The sequence below is a fragment of the Jaculus jaculus genome, chromosome 8, assembly GCF_020740685.1.
Source record: "Jaculus jaculus isolate mJacJac1 chromosome 8, mJacJac1.mat.Y.cur, whole genome shotgun sequence".
Classification (NCBI taxonomy): Eukaryota; Metazoa; Chordata; class Mammalia; order Rodentia; family Dipodidae; genus Jaculus; species Jaculus jaculus.
Genome location: NC_059109.1, coordinates 112,897,887 through 112,919,375, shown reverse-complemented (window position 1 = coordinate 112,919,375; position 21,489 = coordinate 112,897,887). Strand labels below are relative to the sequence as shown.

At 43.4% G+C, this 21,489-nt stretch overlaps 1 protein-coding gene across 7 annotated transcripts in view; it reads right to left on the bottom strand.

Annotated features, from left to right (window-relative positions):
• The window catches only part of Raly (RALY heterogeneous nuclear ribonucleoprotein), an 84,925-nt gene that overhangs the window by 51,111 nt on the left and 12,325 nt on the right, over positions 1 to 21,489 (bottom strand). For 4 of the 7 annotated variants that reach the window (XM_045157411.1, XM_045157416.1, XM_045157417.1 and 1 more), the window contains exon 2: positions 1,000 to 1,051. The exons of 2 other annotated variants lie outside the window; for them this stretch is intronic. The gene's annotated coding sequence lies outside the window, so the exon portion shown is untranslated. Of the gene's footprint in view, positions 1 to 982; positions 1,052 to 21,489 lie in introns of all 7 variants that reach the window. One more of the 7 variants, XM_045157414.1, reaches the window with a different exon arrangement.

Below are 21,489 nucleotides of genomic sequence, written 5' to 3'. Positions count from 1 at the left end.
ATGAAATGCGTCCCCTCAAAACTTTAAACCTGCCAGGTGTGGGGGTGCACAGAGGTAGGAGAATCGCCATGAGTTCAAGGTCACCCTGAGACTACACAGTCAATTCCAGTTAAGAATTCCAGGGTTAGGAAGACTCTACCTTGAGGGTGGATGAGGGAACCTGTAAACCCAAATAAACCTTTTCCTTTCCATAAACTGTTTCCTATTGGGTACCTGGTCATAGCAACAAGTAATGAATACAAACAGACAGTAACCCCTGCCTGCCCTACTGAGCCCCTCAATTGGCAGGCTCTTTTCTTCAATTAAGAAAAATCAGAATTCCAAGGATACTAGCAGCCCAAGTAAAGCCTGCTAAGCCAGCATAATAATGGTATTTAGAATGACCTGGATTCTAACATCAGCTGTACGGGTTCCCATGCTCAAAGCCTAAGCAAATTATCTGAGCTTCCTGAGTCTCAATTTCCTAATGTATGAAATAAGAGTCCTATCTAGATTAAATGAGATCTTCTCACTGAGCTTCCCCTTACACCCTTCGTCACACACCCCTACTATAACATTCAATCCTTAATACCATTAACAACCACATTTTGCAGGATTGAGAAACCCCTAAGATTTCTTAACACTAGCCTGGGGCTTAATAAGTCACAGTACAGACTAAAGTTAGGCAAGTCCCTGAGAATTGTTATGGAAAAGGTACCAGGTCCTGGGATGCCCTTCCCTCCCAGCAAAGAGCAACTGGCAAAAGCAAGAAGGAAGTAAGCGTACTTTGTCTTCTTCATGGCAAATGACCCCAGATATTCTCATGGCAGTGCCAGCAAAGAGATCTGAACCCACATCCCACACCAGGTCACTGAAGCCAACACTCAATCTCTTAGACCTGGAGAAGTAGTTATCCATACAAAGGGTAAAGGAATGAATCCCCAAACTAGTTACCCTGTATCTTAGCCTAAGCTTTCCCCTTTGCCCATGCATCCTCACTCACCAGGAGACTGAGCTTACCCAGCTATTTCCAGCTGTTCAACAGCCAACTGCCTTTGGGAACAGGGCTCACCTATAACAGAGAAGACAGGTCTGTTAAGGATCCTGCTCAGAACAAGTATGAACTAGGAGACAGTGTGCAGATTCAAAATTCCTGACCTCACATATTTTGCACACTAATTCATTATTATGTCTATCATTCCAGACCATGTTAAATGCTATAAAGAAAATTAAGCTGGGTGTGGTGGCGCACACCTGTAATCCCAGCCCTCGGGAAGCAGAGGTAGGAGGATCGCTGTGAGTTCGAGGCCACCCTGAGACTATTCCAGGTCAGCCTGAGCTAGAGTGAGATCCTACCTCAAAAAATAAAAAACAGAACAAAACAAAACAAAAAAACAAAAAACTAAAGGTGCTAGAAAGATGGCTCAGTGATTAAAGGTACTTGCTTGCAAACCCTGACAGCCCATGCTTGATTCTCCAGTACCTATATAAAGCCAGATGCACAAAGTGGCATGTGTCTGGAGTTCATTTACAGTGGGAGGCCCTGGTGCACCCATGCTCACTTGCTCTCTCTCACCTTCTGTCGAAATAAATATATGTATATTTTCTGTTGTTGTTTTTTATTTTTCAAGGTAGGGTCTCACTCTAGTCCAGGCTGTCCTGGAATTCACTATGTATTCTCAGGCTGGCCTCGAACGGCAATCCTCCTACCTCTGCCTCCCAAGGGCTGGGATTAAAGGTGTGCACCACCACACCTGGCTTTATATGTATTTTCTTAATTCTGTGCTCAGCAGCCATATATTGTTATAAGAAAATTTCAGTGCCAGGGGTGGGATACCTTCTAGTGAGTTGTTCGTCAGGAAGGTGACAATGTCCACTAGAACTAGATGGTAAGACCCTATTGCTAAAGACAGCGCATGCTTGGCCTGCAGGGCATGCAGAAATTATGCTGGAGCTGAGCTGTTGACTACTAGTCATGATGCTGGAAAGAGCTATGCAGCATTGGAGAAGAAAAGCCAATAACAGTCTTAACCAGCAGTGGACCCTGCAAGTTCTACAGCTGGCCAGCCAGGCCAAATGAACTACCTGGTACAAGGGCAGCATGGTTATGGGGGAAACCAAGTGCTTTCTGATGGACTTGAGGCCTGCTCTATGGAAGGGAAATCATGCCTGGTATTGAAAACCTAAACAAAAGCCTCTGGCTAGGAAGGTCATTAGCCCTAGGAGAAAATCTACTACTGTTATCTAGCTAAGTGGATATGTTATGCCCACCAAACTTCCCTCTATATTCTTATGTTTATGCCCATATACTAATGCTACTCTCACTTTTGGCTAGAGAATCTTCTCCTTTCAGATGGTGACCACTAAGGAGACTCAAAACCCAAAGTGCTGAGAAGTAACAGTGGATGAGTGTTCAGTACTATGTGAAACATCTCTATTACACCCTCCAAGGCTCATGTTCCATTGTGGATGAGGTGGCATAAAGAATGTAAGAGTCGAGCCGGGCATGGTGGTGCACGCCTTTAATCCCAGCACTCACACTCAGGAGGCAGAGGTAGGAGGATTGCCATGAGTTTGAGGCCACCCTGAGACTCCATAGTGAACTCCAGGTCAGCCTGGGCTAGAGGGAGACCCTACCTTGAAAAACAACAACAACAACAACAAAAAAAAAGAATACAAGAGCCAAAGGAAGGGGAGGAGTGCTTTGCAATATTGTCTTCTAGACACAAAGTGGGTGTGGTATTCGTGACCTCACAGTGACTGTCGCTATCTACACAAGACCTGCAAAACAGGAGGGAGAAAATGACATCAAAACAGGAGACAGGATTTAGTGGAAGGGGAATTTGGAATTTGGGACAAGGGAAAGGGAGGGTGGGGTAGAATTATGATTATGATATATTGTCTATATAATATAGTATATATAGTATTACTAGATAATACAGTAATAATGTATTGTCTATGTATTGTCTATATAATAATAAGGTTAAATTTTTGAAAAAGAGGTGCTAGAGTGGCATCTTCTTAGGGAAGGAGGAATGCACAACTACAGCAGACATTCACAACCTAACAGCTTTAGGCTCCCTGTAGTAGGAATCACCTGCAAGGGTCCTCCTCCAACCCACTCCTGCTACAATCAGTATTTCAGGGCTCACATCTACCCACATGCAGGGAGTAAAAGACTGACACACAGCCAACAGCCATTAGCATGCAAGCCAAGCTTGCCAATGGATTTGATCCTTCAATTCCAGCTCCCCTAACATCTCAATCTCAAACTGCCTCAGCTTTCTGGAGTCCTACTTTTTTCCTAGTCTTGACCAAACTCCATGGTCTTGAAGTTCTACAAGACTCCTCCCACTCGTTAGGACACCTGACCTTGACTCTAGCCACAAGAATAATAAAATAACAGGCTGTGTTGCCTCTGCTTTAAAAAAGATGACATCAAACTATTAAAATGCAGCCAGGTCACAAAGTGGCTCAGCAAAACCCCACTCCATTCCCCAACAAGACAGGTGTCAGGATGCCCAGCTTATCACAAAAAAAATCCTGAAGGGCAGCTAGAATCTTAATACCAGGATATAACAGGGTCCCTGAGCCTCAGCCCATATCCATTTATAAAAACAAAATACATGCCATAAATACTGAAATTCAATCCAGGTTATCTCCAGCCTTCCTGAAGGAAATGTCCCAAGAATACAACAATGTGCAACTTCTTACCTCTGCATATTCTAGGAGCTAAAGGCATTTTTTCTTCCTAAACTAAAGCTATCTCCCAGTTCCCTCCTCCTTTCCTAAGAACAACCAACCCTACAGGAATTATCAAGGGAGGCTCAATAATTACTGTTTTCTTTTCTCCATGCTAATGAGACAGATGGAGAGTTCCCTTCCCCCTCTAGAGTTGGAAGTGAAAATCTAAAGCTTTATAATCAGTAAACAACACACCAAAGCTTGGACCAGACAATGTTCTGTGCAACTAAGACTGTAGAAAATAGCTTTTCTATCCCTGAGAGACCGGAGCTGGAAGGCCAACTACATTAGGTAGTTAGGCATTAGCAGAATGGTCTCTAGCTCCTGTTTCCCAGGTAATGTTAAAAAGGAGGGGGCTGGAGAGATGGCTTAGCAGTTACGGTGCTTGCCTGCAAAGCCTAAGGACCCAGGTTTGATTCCCCAGAACCCAGGTAAGCCAGATGCACAAGGTGGTCTGCAGTTTGTTTGCAGTGGCTGGAGGTCCTGGCATGCCCATTTTCTTTTTTCTTTCTCGCTTTCAAATAAATAAATAAATAAATAAAATGTTTTCTTTTGTTTTTAAAAAGGAAGTATAGGGGCTGGAGAAACAGATGGTTTAGCAGTCAAGGCACTTGTCTGCAAAGCCTAACAAAGCCAGATGCACAGAGTGGCACATGTATCTAGAGGAGTTCATTTGCATCAGTTGGAAGCCCTGGTGCACCTATTCTCTCTCTCTCTCCTTGTAAATAAATAAATAAAAATTAAAAGACCAGCCTGGCATGGTGGAGCACGCCTTTAATCCCAGCACTCAGGAGGCAGAGGTAAGAGGATCACCATGAGTTCCAGGCCACCCTGAGACTGCATAGTGAATTCCAGGTCAGCCTGGGCTAGGGTGAGACCCTACCTCAAAAACAAACAAACAAACAAACAAACAAACAAAAGATCAGGCATGGTGGCATACTCCTTTAACCCCAGCACTCAAGAGGCTGAGGTTGGAGGAACACTGTCAGTACAAAGTCAGCCTAGGAATTACAGGAGGTTGGAGGAACACTGTCAGTACAAAGTCAGCCTAGGAATTACAGGACAGCCTGGGCTAGAGACCCTACCTAAAATAAGTAAACAAATAATTTAAGGGCTGGAGAGACGGTTTAGCAGTTAAGGTGCATGCCTGCAAAGCCAAAGGATGTTGGTTTGATTCCCCAGGACCCACGTAAGCCAGATGCACAAGGTGGCGCATGCATCTGGAGTTCATTTGCAGTGGCTGGAAGCCCTGGCACACCCATTCTCCCCCTGTCTCCCTCCCTCCTCCCTCTCCTTCTCTCTCTCTCTTTACCTCAAATAAATAAATAAAAATAGAACATAAAAGTAAACAATAAAATGAAAAGATCTATTTTTAAAGTTTTTAAACAAGCCAGGTGTGTTGATACATGCCTTTAATTCCAGCACTCGAGAGGCAGAGGTAGGAGGATCACTGTGAGTTCAAGGCTACCAAGACTACTGTTATGATGATAAACCCCAGGGAAGACCACTCGGACACCAAGTAGTAAGAAGAAATCTTTTAGGCCAACTGATGGCTATACCCAGGACTCAGGAGCTGTATTTCAGGGCTCCTTTCATAGGAGAAAACCATAGGATTTCACATCTCAGTTTTACAGGTCAGAAGGTTAGTAATCATAATCTTATAAAAACATAAGTTAATTTCAGTTGATTTTAGAAAAAACAGCAACTTTTCTGGAATCTTCCATCCTTTTCCTCTCCTGCAACTTCAAGCAAGCAGCAGTTAATACAGAAGGTAAAAACTGCATTCAGCAACAGTGAGAAAAACATCTTGTCTTGTGGTGACCCACTGTGTTAAAACAAGCCAAGCACAAAGTTCAAGTGTAGGTGAGTCCATATGCTGAGTGAGGCACCAGCCAAGTTGAACTTCCTCATATAAATTCACAATATGGAGTCACTTATGTCCTTCTCCAGCTTAGGTCCCAATCATACTACATAGTGAATTCCAGGACAGCCCCTGGCACCCCACCCAAAAAAAAAAATTAATTGTGACCAACATTTCCCTCCCCATAAGGCCTGAAAATCAACTCCTCCCTGGTATCTTTTACTACAGACTGTGGGACTCTTGTGTCATCCAGGATATGGTCAAGCTGATCTTCTAGTGCTTTACTCTATAAATGGGCCAGGTTCATTTGAGAGCCCTTGCCTTCACCAGCTGCCCAGGACCTCAAGTCCCTCCTAAGACAATAGCGCCACTCTGAATCCAAGGTCAAGCTTCCCTAGCGGTGGCCACTCTCCAGAGGCTGTTTGCTAGCTAAGATTTCCACTGAGCTCCCTGTCTTCCCTCCTGCCTGCAAGGGGGGACAGCATAGCAGTTGCAGCAGTAGGAGGATAGGCCTCCCTCAATGCTGGCTCTACCACCACACTGAGTAAACAGAGTGCAACAATCACTCTCCTTGTCTTGTCTGTCACCTCCACCATTCTTTCCTTTTCTAAATCAAGGAATCTGGTTGTTTCCCTGTAATCTCAATGAGCCCATCACTGATAGCCATTCTATCAAATGATACCCCAAAGTTTTGCCTTAAAATGGTGATAAAAACCAGTCTCAAGCTGGGCATGGTGGTAAATGCCTTTAATCTTAGCACTCTGGAAGTAGAGGCAGGAGGATTGCTGTGAGTTTGAGGCCAGCCTGATACTACATAGTGAATTCTTAGTCAGCCTGAGGTAGAAGGAGACCCTATTTCAAAACAAACAAAAATCAGTCTCAGTATTGTAAATATAAGTGGAGAGAAAAAGCTAGACAAATTACCTACATGAGTGTCTGGCCCTTCTTATATCTAGGATGTCCAAAGCCAAGTGTTTGACTGTACTGAACTAAAATGCCATCCTGGAAACAGGTTTATGGTGGTTTGATTCAGGTGTCCCCCATAAGCTTAGGTGTGCTGAATGTCCCCAGCTGATGGCAATATGGGAATTAAACCCTCCTGGAGGCAGTGTACTATTGGGGCAGACTTACGGATTTTATAACCAGCTTCCTCTTGCCAATGTGTGGCACACTCTCTTGTTGCTGTTGTCTACCTGATGTTGGCCAGGAGGTGATGTCCACCCTCTGCTCATGCCATCATTTCCCCCTGCCATCATGGAGCTTCCCCTCATGTCTGTAAGCCAAAATAAACCTTTTCTTTTTCCCCACAAGCTGTTCTTGGTCGAGTGTTTTCTGCCAGCAATTCAAACCAGACTGCAACAAGGTTTTACTGATATTCTAGGGAACCTCTGGACCTGACTCCTAGGTTTTGTTCCTCTCTAATAACTGAATTCAACTACCAGTTCCTAGGCCCTTGCTAATAAGAAAGAACAGCCAAAGATAACTACTCTCTTCACAGTTAAAGCTATTAAATTTAGCTGGGCATAGTGGCACATGCTGTAAGTTCCAGCACTGAGGAGGCAGAGGTAGGAGGATTGCCATGAGTTGGAGACTACCCTAAGACTACATAGTGAATTCCAGGTCAACTTGGGCTAGACAGAGACCATACCTAGCAAATGATGTGCAGGTATAAACTAATATTCAAGACTGAAAGGAGAGAGAACCTTTAAGGGGAAAATTTTTTTAATCAAAAAATTAAAAAAAGAGAGACTTAAAGAAAATTGAGGTCTTAGAAAAGATTCCCAAGTCCCAAAAAGTGACAAAAGTGATCTGTACTGGGACCTACAAAAGCCAGAGATAGGAACTGAGTTGGTTAAGGCCATACAGTAAACAGAAGGCAAAACTTAGGTTGGAATCCACCTTTGTGGTCTCTCTACCTAGCATTTTTTTTCAACCTATGGGAAGGTACACAAAGAGGAGTTCAGTGTGACAGGGAAAGGCAGACAGAGATGCTATTATGGTTTAGACATAAAATGCCTCCCATAGGCTCATGTGTTTGAACATTCAGTTGCCTGAAGGTAGTGCTGCTTTGAGAAGTTATAGAACTTTTAGGTAGGGCCTGGCTAGATGAAAGCAGGAGGGCTGGAGAGATGGCTTAGCGGTTTTACGCTTGCCTGTGAAGCTTTAGGATCCAGTTCAAGGTACCGATGTAAGCCAGATGCACAAGGTGGTACATGCTGGAGTTTACTTGCAGTAGTGCCCATTCTCTCTCTCTCTCTCTCTGTCGCTCTCAAATAAATTCAATTCAATTAAAAAAAAATAGACTGGGCATGGTGGTGCACGCCTTTAATCCCAGCACTTAGAGGCAGAGGTAGGAGGATCAACGTGAGTTTGGGACCACCCTGAAATTACATAGTGAATTCCAGGTCAGCCTGAGCTAGAGTGGGACCCTGCCTTAAAAAAAAAAAAAAGCAGCAGCAGCAGACTTTGAGGCTTACAGTCTAGCACCACTTCATTTCCTGTCTGCCAGGATATAAACAAGCAACCACATGCTCCATGAACTCCAGACACATGTGCCACCTTGTGCATTTGGCTTATGTGGGTCCTAGAGAATCAAACTGAGGTCCTGTGGCTTTGCAGGCTAGTGCCTTAACCGCCAAGCCATCTCCCCCAAATTTTTTCAAAATTTGTTTTGTTTTTTCGAGGTAGGGTCTCACTCTAGCCCAGGCTGACCTGGAATTCACTATGTAGTTTCAGGGGTGGCCTCAAACTAATGGTGATCCTCCTACCTTTGCCTCCCGAGTGCTGGGATTAGAGGCATGTGCCACCACGCCCAGCTCAAGGACAAACTTGTATTTGAAGATTTTCTTTTCCCTCACTTCTCTGTATTCCTTTTTTTACGGTAGGGATGGGGGTTGAGGTAGAGTCTCACTTAGCCCAGGCTGACCTGGAATACACAATGTAGTATGTAGTCTCAGGGTAGCCTCAAACTCATCCTAACCAAGTGCTGAAATTAAAGGCATGCACCACCCCACCCAATTCTCCTTTTAATTTTTCCTTTATTTTTTTTAGACAATGCCTTGCTATGTAGCCCAGGCTGACCTTAACCTTGTGGCTATCTTTCTGTATCAGCCTCCATTATGGGTGTGCACCATCATATATCATATCTGGCCAAACAATGTCCTCAATATTACCCATGAACTGATCTGGATTGATATTCAGCCTTAGATAACAGAAATTACCATTTCCTAGATTTCCAAAGTAGGTAATTTCATTGAAGGACAGAGGTATGTGGTAATATTCATCAATGACAACATATTGGGCCAGGCATGGTCGCACATGCCTTTAATCCCAGCACTCGGAAGTTAGAGGAAGGAGGATCATGGTGAGTTCGAGGCCACTCTGAGACTACATAGTTAATTCCAGGTTAGCCGGGACTAGAGTGAAACCCCCTACCTAAAAAAAAAAAAAAAAAGAATACCACCTGGGAAACCCTACCTCAAAAAATCAAAACAAAACACAACAAAGAATACCATCTCGGGCTGGAGAGATGGCTTAGCAGATAAGGCACTTGCCTGCAAAGCCTAAGAATGCATGGTCAACTCTCCAGGTCCCACATAGCCAGATGCGCAGGGACACAAGCACAGGAATGTTATGCAATGTCGCAAATGCGCCACAAGGGGGCACATGCATCTGGAGTTTGCAGCAGGATAAAGGTCCTAACACGCCCATTATCTCTCTCCAGGCCCAGAGGGGACTTCTATAAAGATTATGAGTCCTAGGTAAGCTTGGAATTCCACAACTACAGCTATCCTAGTTTGGTGGATCTGTGGGTTCAAAAACTATGCTGCTTGTGGGGAAAAGAAAAGATTTTTCCTTCTACACCCAGAACAGAATATTCCATATGGGTAAGTGAGCCTGTCACAGGCATGGGGTACTTAGCATATCTGCCATTTCAAGATTACGGCTGTCAAGTTTTAATTAGGGTAATTAGAGTTAAAAATGTAATTTCATTTCTGGAGTATTGTGAATAGATTCCATTAATTTCTTTTTTTAAAAGGATACAGAGAGGAAGGGCAGACTGTGAAACAAACAGGATTCTGCCGTCAGAAAAGCCAACCAATTTGCCCAAACTACTGCCAAGAACTCAGATCACAGAAATTGGTAGGCTTGGCACAAGACACTGCTGGTTCTTCAGCTTTTCTCCTTTCTTTTTTTTCTTTCTTTCTTTTCTTTGGTTTTCCGAGGTAGGGTCTCACTCTAGCCCAGGCTGACCTAGAATTCACTATGTAGTTTCGGGATGGCGTCGAACTTTCGGCAATCTTCTTACCTCTGCTTCTCAAGTGCTGATTAAAGGCATGTGCCACCACACCCGGCTCTCCCTCCTTTTTTCACAGAATTGTGGAAGTTTCAATTGGCACCTGCTAATAAATCCACCTCCTCCTTCCCACCTGCTTCCTCTGTCACCGCCATTTAATGGCTACAGCTGGGATTTTGGCAAAAGGAAGGACTAAAATCTGACTTGCTATGGGTTAGAACTAATCACTACAGCGCCTCCACTCCTTTACTTAGAGTTCCTGGACAGATCTTTATGCCCCCGTTTGTGCTGGTTCCTTGTTTTAGTGTGCCCTTCCCTACCTTAACTGATACTTTGCCTTCAAAACACAGGTGAGAGCCAAGGGTGGTGGCAGGAGAATCAGGTGTTGGGGGCCAGGCAGGGCTAAAGGAAACCCTGTCTCAAAACAAACCACACAGAATCATGTATGTTCCCCAGGAAAGACCACCTTCATGCCTCAGTTTTCCCCGGGACACTTGTACATCAGTCTATTAAGGCACACACACACACACACAAAATTTCCTTTGACCCTAGATTGTGAGGTCGTTTAAGAATCCTTAGCACTAGCACCAGTCTTGGCACATTAAGTGACGCTCATTGAGTATTTGTTGAATGAGTAACAACAGGAGGAATTAGGTCTGACCACAATAGTTGCTGAACATGTTAAAACTTTAAAACTTCAGGTTCTCCACTAGGGAAGTGATAGCCAGTGAAGTCTCTTCCACCTCTTTGTACAAGGCCAGTTAAGAAACCTGACTCTGCATTCCAAATAGAAGACCAACCACTGATCCCAAGTAATGATTGATCTCTCCCGTTAGAGCCTGTGCATTCCTTAGGCACCTTAGAGAGGACAAGAAAAAGCAAAAAGCAAGCAGAGCATCTCTTCCCATACCCCACATATACCACCTCCCCACTGGTTTGAAAGAATTTCCTCCAGTCTTTGAAGGGCTCCAAGGAGAGGACTTGAGACCTCCATTAACCTATAGGAGAATAATGGTAGGCCCCAGAACATAATTCATGAGCTGGAACTGGTGATACAAATGTAGTATAGTACCACAGACAATGTTATGTCACACTGAGCAGTCAAGTCATTTCAACTTGACTTCACTCAGCTTCAGTTTCCTTTTTTTTAACTACTCTAGTTGATTGGGAGAAATAAACATACAAACTACTTAGGTAGTAAATAAATGACTTTTCCATCTGGGGAGGGAGTCTATACTATGTAACAGCATGACTTTATGCTTATTAAAAGTGAGGAAGTGGGGCTGCAGAGATGGCTTAGCAGTTAAAGCACTTGCCTGCAAAGCCAAAAGACCTCGATTTGATTCCCCAGTACCCACATAAGCCAGGTGCACAAGGTGGTGCATGCATCTGCAGTTCGTTTGCAGTGGCTGGAAGCCCTGGTGCACCCATATTCATATTCTCCCTTCCTTCCTCCCTCCCTCTCTCTTCTCTCTGCCTTTTTCCCTCTCTAAATAAATAAATAAAAATAGAATACTTTTTAAAGTGAAGAAGGGTATCAAAGAGGGATACATTAACCACTTCACCCTTTGATAAGGGCAGCCTTATTTCCTGGCTACACCAGAACTGCACAGCTGACAAGTGTAGCCAGATCCATTTCATGGTAAGCATTCTCTCCCCAGCTAGAAGCACCACTCCAGTCTCCTCCCAGGTTCCCCAGGCCTGACTGCAGACCCATATTGATCTATTTCTAATTAGGAGTCATGTCATTGCTTCCGACAGGTCAAGGCCCAAGCAGTTGCCGCTGGCCTCTGGCCAAATACCTTAAAATGTCTTGCCCAGGGGAGACTTTTGTAAGGTAAAAGATCCTAGACTACTACCACAGTGAGGTAGAAAAATATCCAGGCCTAGTTCTTATACAGCAGCATGAATTATTTTTTTTTAAGTAACAGGGTCCTTCATGAGCTGTAGTACATACAGCTAAGAAAGTTGAGGTCCAGAAAAGACACTTGCCCAAAGTGGTATAATGAATATGATATGTTTTCTAGTTCTTTCCTCTATATGTTCTCACCTGCTACAAAGAAAGACTTAGTAAACTTAAAACTACTGGTTTCTAGGTCTCATCTCAGACATTCTAATTTGGAAAAAATGTAGTACTCTGGCTCTCTTTTACTAAATATATGATCAGTCATATCCTAATAGCAATCAACTCTGAAATCACCAGCTCCACTGTAGACCTAAATTCAAATTCACCTTGGATTATAATAATGCCACTTAGAAATAACTCACTGTTGTCTAATCCAGCCCTCTCTGTCTGCCACTATAACTCCAAAAGATCTGTCATAAATGGTTCAGATATCCCAACAGTCCTCTAACTTGGCTGTCAGCAGACATTTCCTTTCAAAGCCAGTCTGAAATCAAGATGTCTGGTAGGAAGACGGTAAACTTAAAAAGGGTAGCATTAGCACCTGGGTGTCGGGAGTGTGTGGAAGGTGTTGTAGCATGCGGGATGTGGGGCATGGCAGATCTGTCAGTGCACGTGCAGAGAGGAGGGCATGCTTGAGTAAAGGAGTGGTCAATATAATAAGAGGCTTGCAAAAACTACTGTGACACATAAATTCCAGGCATCTGGACAGAAGAGACTGAGGAAGGGTCTAAGAGGGTAAATCCATTGTCTTCTACTTCTTTCTCATACATACATTACATGTGTGTGCACACACGCACACAAGGGAAAGGGGGGAGAGAGGGGAGGAGGAGAGAAGTAGAGTATAAGGGAAATAGTACGAGTGTGTATGGACGAGAAGAAATGTGTGACTCAACTGTATGTGTACATGTATTGAAAAATACATAAGCTTATACAAACAGTATGAAGTATGTATGCAACCACACACGATATACCTGTATGCATGACAACACAGATCCATGAACATTTCTAACTCAATTCAGCCCTGGATTTGCCTTCAGGCTCATACCCTCAAGGGTAGGCCTGTCTCTAAAAAATTCTCATTAAAATTGACATTTTGACAACCACTAAAAAAAAAAAAAAACGATAACAATACCCCCAGCATCATGGGAGGTTGAAAAAGTCAATGCCAACAAAACACAAGAGACAGATGAGAAGCAATTATGCTTTGATTATGCCTCTCAAGTTCACAAGGAAAGGTGTTAGTTGAACTAAAATACTGTATGGTTGAGGTCTAGGGAAATAGCTCAGCAGTTAAAGGCCCTTTGCTTGGAAGAACTGGAGTGCAGCTGGGCATGGTGGCACATACCTTTATTCCCAGCACTCAGGAGGCTAACGTAGGAGAATCACTGTGAGTTTGAAGCCAATTTGGGACTACAGAGTGAGTTCCAAGTCAGCCTGGGCTAGATTAGGACTCTACCTGGGGGGTTGAATAAAGAATTTCCCAGAGAGAAGGCTAAGGGTGAGAGAAAAGCAAAGGACAGACAAGAGGAAAGATACAGAAGGGGGGATAGCAGGACTCCAAAAGCAAATAGGTGAACCAAAGCAAGGAAAGCACAAAGAGGAGCAGAGCTATTTATCTGACCTCAGCATCTTTCTGGGTAATAAAAAATAATGAAGTCAATATGATGCTAGTAACAGATATACAACTTCAGTACCAAGATGGGGCCAAGCATATTACTAATGGCATTTCATCCCTCATCCCCCAGATTGCATTAAGAAGCGTAGTCAGCCAGCTCTACTGAACATCAGGAAGCATGCCAGAAGCCCTTTCCTCTCCTATGTGGGTCAGGAACACCAAAGGAATGGAGTTTAAAATGGGTCCTGCTCAGGACATATGGATGCTACTTTTGTTCTAGAAGCAAGCTCTGGCTCCCTCTCTGAACCTTTATGTGCAAAACAAGAGAAGGAAACAAAGGTTGAGATAGCAATTTTTCCTATAGAGGGTGATGTTTAATATAGAAATTTGCCCTAACCATCAAGCCTCTTAGCTTCATTCTTTCTTTAACAGAAATCCCTCAAATGTAGGGCTTTGTTGCTGTTTTATGGGTTGACCTTGTTTTTGTCTTTTTCAGCTCCAAATCCCTACAGGAACATTGTGCTGACAACAGAGACAAGACTTCTAGCTCAGAAGCCCTTGGTAGGTGAAACAAAAAGGTGAAGGTAAAATTACAACTCATGATTTATCTCCAAGCTCAACTTCATGGGAATCACAGATTAACATCTGCCTTAATCCTATGCTCCTATAGAGAAGACACAGACAGACTGAGAATAGTTCTCTCCCCAGTTTTAGTCAAAACTGTAACTATATCCTGTAGTGGTTTGATTCAGGTGCTCCCCATAAACTTAGATGTTATGAATGCTAGATCTCCAGCTGAGAAGATTTGGAAATTAAAGCCTTCTGGAGCAGTGTATCATTGGGAGTGGGCTTATGGGTATTATAGCCAGTCTCCCCATGCCAGTGTTTGGCACACTCTCCTGTTGCTACAGTCCACCTGATGTTGGCCAAGGGGTGATGTCTACCCTCTACTCAGATAAACCTTTTCCCCCACAAGCTGCTCTTGGTTGGGTGATTTCTAGCAGCAATGCGAACCTGACTCCATTTTGTCTTCTGATGTGATTTTTTTTTTTTTTTTTTTTTTTTGGAATTTTTCGAGATAGGGTCTCACTGCAGCCCAAGCTGATCTGGAATTCACTCTAGTCTCAGGGTGGCCTCGAACTCACGGCGATCCTCCTAGTTCTGCCTCCCCACTGCTAGATTAAAGGCATGCACCACTATGGCCAGCTCTGATACGATTTTTTTTTTATTTATTTGAGAGAAATAGGCGGGGGGAGAGAGAGAATAGATGTGCCAGGGCCTCCAGCCATTGCAAACAAACTCCAGATGCACACGCCCCCTTGTGCATCTAACTTGTGTTGGACCTGGGGAATTGAACCTGGGTCCTTTGGCTTTATAGGCAAGCGTCTGAACCTATAAACCATCTCTCCAGCCCTGATGTGATTTTTTTAAATTTGTTTTGTTTTTTTGAAGTAAGGTTTCACTAGTGCAAATTGACCTGGAATTCAGTCTCAAGATGGCCTTGAACTCATGGTGATTACTCCTACCTCTGCCTCCTGGGTGCTGGGATTAAAGGCATGTGCCACCATACCTGGCACCTGATGTGATCTTTTAAAGTCACTACAAACTCACTCTAGACACATGTGCCACCTTATGCAGCTGGCTTTACATAGGTACTGAGGAATCAGACCTGGGTCCTTTGGCTTTGCAGGCAAGTGCCTTAACCACTAAACCATCTCTCCAGCCCCCTGGTGTGACTTTTTTCTTGATGAGAACAAGGAGCCAGACACAGAGTGAAGCACTTCTGTCTGGGGCCTCCATTAAGATTTCCACTGTACGCTCTGGCCTATTTGACACTAAGGAGCCAAGAATGTCAACCACTTAATACACCACCACCTATTGGGCCCTATCCAAAATAACCACCCCCAGTAATTTATTTCATAGGCCATAAACAGATGTCTGTTTGAGCTACACAAATTTGGTTTAAAGTCCCTAAGTTTCAACATTAAAGATCATATCCTTTTTTTTGGTTTTTCAAGGTAGAGTCTCACTGTAGCTCAAGCTTACCTCTGCCTCCCAAGTGCTGGGATTAAAGGCATGTACCACCACACCCAGCTATATCCCAATTTTTTAAAATGTAAACTAGAGTCAGGTTTACTAACAACCCCACTGCCTGTACCAGTTTTCTGTAATAATTACTTTCTTGTTTCTATGAATACCTAACCAGAAGCAATGACTATGAAAGGGTTTAGAGTTTCAAAGGGAAGTTTCATGGTAGGGAAAAGATACAGTGGCAGGAGCCTGAAGCAGCTGGTCACACTGGAGCACAGTGAGGAAGCAGGTGAACATGAAGTGGGGCCAGACTATAGACCTTCCAGGGCCATCCCCAGTAACGTTCCTCCTCCTAGAGGGTCTACAACTTTCCCAGACAGCACTCCAGGCTGGGAAACAAGTATTCAAACACATAATCCTATAAGGACATTTCATATTCAAGCCACAAGTCACCTACTTTCAACACACAAGAGCTGCTGCTCATTCCAGCCAAACCTAAGAACCAGGTACGCCAGTGTGGCAGCACACACCTATAACCCCAGCACTTGGGAGGCAGAGGTAGGAGAATCACCAAGAGTTTGAGGCCACCCTGAGAATACAGAGTGAATTCCAGGTCTGCCTGTGCTAGAGTGAAACTCTACCTTGAAAAACTAAATAAAAAGCCGGGCGTGGTGGCGCACGCCTTTAATCCCAGCACTCGGGAGGCAGAGGTAGGAGGATCACCTAGAGTTCGAGGCCACCCTGAGACTACATAGTGAATTCCAGGTCAGCCTGAGCCAGAGTGAGACCCTACCTCAAAAAACCAAAAAAAAAAAAAAAAAAAAAAACTAAATAAAATAAAGTAAGAATAAAAAAAAAAAAATAAGAACCAGGTACTAAGTAAAAGGGTTTTGATTTTAGTTAGATGTCATAGTTTCTTGTCATGAGACCCACTTGCCCTCCTGCTCCCTCCCAATACACACAGTTTTCAAATATTAAGACTACAAAGAATGTTAATTTAAACTGGGCATGGTGGCGCACACCTTTAATCCCAGCACTCGGGAGGCAGAGGTAGGAGGTAGGAGGACTGCCTTGAGTTCAAGGCCACCCTGATACTAATTCCAGGTCAGCCTAAGCTAGAGAGAGCCCCTATCTCAAAACAAACAAACAAAAAAAAAAAAGAATGTTAATTTATCAAGGATAAGATCCACGAAGCCTTAGCTAGTTTTCTCCTTTTCAAGTCCTAAGACAGGCCAGAACACAGACGGACATCAGTGGCAGCAAAAGTTCCTACTAAAATGAAGAAAACTGATTTGGAGAGATGGTTCAGCAATTAAGTACACTTCCTGTCTAAGCATGAGCACCTAAGGCCACCTGAGTTCAACTCTTCAGAAACCACATAAAACAGCTGGGCATGACCACACACTTCTTAACTCAGTCAGTCCTGTGGGGGAGAATCACTAGTGCCTGCAGAGACTCCCTGAGGTCTGCAAATGGTAAGATCCAGAATTGGTGAGAGATTCCATTGCAAAGAAAAATAGGCAGGTGAGTGATAAAGGGCGGGCACCTGATGTGTTTTTCTGGCTGCCACAGGTGAGCCCACAGGGTGCTCCCGGCTCCCCTCCAGCACTTACAAGTGCATACACCATGCACAGAGTGAGGGAGGGGGAGAGAGTAAATGAGCACAAGAAAGCTCAGTCTCAGGGAAAATTAATGGGTGAAATCTCTTCACTATTTTTTTAATTTTTTGTTTATTTTATTTATTTATTTGAGAGCTACAGAGAAAGAGGCAGAGAGAGAAAATGGGCATGCCAGGGCTTCCAGCCACTAATTCCAGACGCGTGCGCCCCCTTGTGCATCTGGCTAACGTGGGTCCTGGGGAATTGAGCCTCGAACCAGGGTCCTTAGGCTTCACAGGCAAGCGCTTAACTGCTAAGCCATCTCTCCAGCCCTCTTCACTGTTAACTAGGCTCCGGCATTTGGAAGGTGGAAGATCAAAAGTTCAAATCAAGCCGGGCATGGTGGTGCACACCTTTAATCCCAGCACTCAGGAACATCGCCTTGAGTTCAAGGCCATCCTGAGACTACATAGTTAATTCCAGGTCAGCCTGGACCAGAGCAAGACCTACCTCGAAAAAACAAAAACAAACAACAACAACAAAAAAAGTTCAAGATCATCCTTGGCAACAAAGCAAATTAAAGATCAGCCTGTGTTGGCCTTTGGAACTAAGCAGGTAGCACAGCTGAATTAATCCAATGTTTCAAAAACAGAAGTGTTCAACAGCAATTGGTAACCAGTTTGTATATCAGAGACAAGAGGAGGGCTGAAGAGATGGCTCAGCAGTTAAAAGTGGTTAAAGATCAGGCTGGTGAAATGGCTTAGTGGTTAAGGTGTTTGCCTACAAAGCCTAAGGACCAGATACACAAGGGGGTAAATGCATCTGGAATTTGTTTGCAGTGTTTAAAGGCCCTGGCACACTCATTCTCTCTATCTGCCTCTCTCTCTTTAATAAATAAATACTTTTTTAAAGTGGTGAAAGATACATGCTTGTAGCCCAGCATGGTGGCACACACTTTTGATCCTAGCACTAAAGAAGCAGAGATAGGATCATTGTGAGTTCAAGGCCAGTTTGGGACTACAAGTGAGTTCTAGATCAGCCTGGGCTAGAGTGAGACCCTATCTTGAAAATATAAATAAATAAAGGTGTCTGCTTGCAAAGCTTGATTGTCCAGGTTCAATTCCCCAGTACCCACATAAAGCCAGATGCACAAAGAGGCACAAGCATCTGGAATACAGTCTGCAATAGTGAGAGGTCCTGGCATGCTTAAAAATAAACAAAAAATAAAAACATTAGAAAAAAATAAATGCAGGGGCTGGAGAAATAGCTTAGTGGCTAAGGTACTTGCCTGAGAAGCCTAAGAATGCTTGTTCAAATCTCCAGGTCCCACATGTAGCCAGACACAAGTGATGCAAGTGCACAAGGTCACACATACCCACAAGGGGGTGCAAGCATCTGGAGTTCTTTCACAGTGCTGAAAGGCCCTGTTATGCCCATTCTCTCTCTCTGCCTCTTTCTCCCTCTCTGTCTCGCAAAAGAAAAATTTATACACACACACACACACACACACACATATATGTAGATATATGTATATATATACACACACACAGACACACACACACACATATATGGTATACACCTAATGGACTCTAAGTCAACATGCCACAGAGATACTTGCATATCCATGTTTACTGCTGCACTATCTGCAATGTCTAGCAACAGATGAATGGATAAGGAAAATTTGCTACATACACACACACACACAGATATATAAATGCTGGGCATGGTGGTTCTTGCCTTTAGTCCCAGCACTCAGCAGGCAGAGAAAGGAGGATCAGCGTGAGTTCAAAGCTACCCTGAGACTACACAGTGAATCCCAGGTCAGCCTGGACTAGACTGAGACCCTACCTCAAAAAAACAAGTAGTAGGGCTGGAGAGATGGCTTAGCGGTTAAACGCTTGCCTGTGAAGCCTAAGGACCCCGGTTCAAGGCTCGGTTCCCCAGGTCCCACGTTAGCCAGATGCACAAGGGGGCGCACGCGTCTGGAGTTCGTTTGCAGAGGCTGGAAGCCCTGGTGCGCCCATTCTCTCTCTCTCCCTCTATCTGTCCTTCTCTCTGTGTCTGTCACTCTCAAATAAATAAATAAATAAAAATTAAAAAAAAAAAAACAAGTAGTGGCGCATGCCTTTAATCCCAGCACTCAGGAGGCAGAGGTAGAAGGATTGCTGTGAGTTCCAGGTCACCCTGAGAATACATAGTGAATTCCAGGTCAGCCTGAGCTAGAGTAAAACCCTGCCTCAGGAAAAAAAAAAAAAAAAAAAGACGGGGGTAGGGCTTGAGAGATGGCTTAGTGGTGAAGGCATTTGCCTGCAAAGCCAAAGGACTTTGGTTCGATTCCCCAAGACCCATGTATGCCAGATGCACAAGGTGGCACACACGTCTGGAGTTCATTTTCAGTGGGTAGAGGACTTGATGCACCCATTCTCTCTCTCTCCGTCTTTCTCTCTTGCTCTCTCAAATAATAAATTTTTTAAATACACAAGAAATGAACAGACACTTCTCAAATACTAATGACCAATAAATATTTGAAAGTGATCAACATCCTTACCCTTAGCCATCAAGTAAATGCAAATTAAAACTGTTTTGAGATTTCATCTCACCCCAACCATAATGGCTATCATTAAGAAAACAAAAAACAACAAATGCTAGCAAGGATGTGGGGAAAGAGAACCCCTTACATACTGCTGGTGGGAATATAAACTGATACACCCACTATACAAATCCACACACAAAATCATCATCATCCATATAAAGCCAGATGCACAGACTGGAGCATGCAGCTAAAGTTCATTTGCAGTGCCAAGAGGTTCTGCAGATTTTTGTTTTGTTTTGTTTCGAGGTAGGGTTTCACTCTAGTCCAGGCTGGCCTGGAACTATGTAGTCTCAGGATGGCCCTAGAAATAGAACTACCATATAACCCAGCCATATCACTTCTGGGAATACACCTAATGGACTCTAAGTCAACATGCCACAGACACACTTGCATATCCATGTTTACTGCTGCACTATCTGCAATGACTATCAACAGACAAATGGATAAAGAAAATTTGCTATATATACACAATGTCATTTTAGTCACCAACATAGAAAACTAAAATCGTAACTTCTGCAGGAAGACAGATACAAGTGGAGATTGTTACAGGATAAGACAGACTCAAGAAGACAAGCACATTTTCTCACATGTAGACACTAGGTTTAAACTTATCTGTTTGTATATGTGTGTAGGACATGAAAATGAAAAATAGAAAGGAGTTCATGAGGAGAGAGGAAGAAATCTTAAGGGTGGGATGAGAGAGAAGAAAGCATAACTGGGGGAGGAGGGGAAACTGCAAGACTGGGACATGGAACAGGAAGGGGCAGTAAAGAAAGTGAACAAGAACAAACTATAATAGCACACATAAATGAAAATGCCATACTTCAAAAAAAATCATCCACTTTTCATATTGTATCAGTCACCCTCACAGTACATACATCAGGGACACTCAGGATCCAACTCAAAATACACACACAGTAATAGGTCAAGGAAAATATGTTCGCAGGGCCTAACATAACCCAAGGGGCTGCCAGTTTTTGATTTCTGATTTACAGCAAGAAACTCTATACAGATCTAGAGCAGAAAGCATGTAGTAGTCCCTAGTGAGCTAAAGTGTGAGCATCTGGGCTCTCCCCAAGAATTACCTTTAAAACTCTTCTCTCTGAAATTCAAACTAAAAAATTTTTTGTCGGGGGGGGGGGGGAGCAAAACTGCCTCCATGAACCAAATACCCTTAAGAGTGAATAGTATCAATGCTAAATGTTTGCTCTCCTTTGAAGCAGGATGACACCCAGGCTTCACTCCATCATCATTCTATAATCTTTAGATCCTTTCACCGTTTCTATAAAGCAGTAAGACCTTTTACAAACAAAAGGTAAACAAAACTAGCTGCTGTCCATGAGATAGTAACTCAATCCAAGCAAGGAAAGTTTATTGCTAGAAAAACATTTGTTATCAAGTTTCCCAAGCTAGATTTATAAGCAGAGAACACAAACACACTGCCACGTACATCTATACACACAATCATACACACACCACACATACTCTACATACACATAGCCATGTGCATCCACATACACAATTATACACTGAATCACACATACTCTAATGGTTTATAGTCAAAGGTGCTTAGTTCTTTTACAATTTACTTCTAAGAGTTGAATTATGTCTAAAGATCTTAGTACATAGTCATCTTAAGTAAATATTTGCTCTATTATCACAAACATATCATGATACCAAGAATATATAGTTTTCTTTTTCTTTTTTTTTTTTTTTTTCTTTTTTGTTGTTTTTCGAGGTAGGGTCTCACTCTAGCTCAGGCTGATCTGGAATTCACTCTGCAGTCTCAGGGTGGCCTCAAATTAACAGCGATCCTCCTACCTCTACCTCCCAAGTGCTGGGATTATAGACGTGCACCACCACGC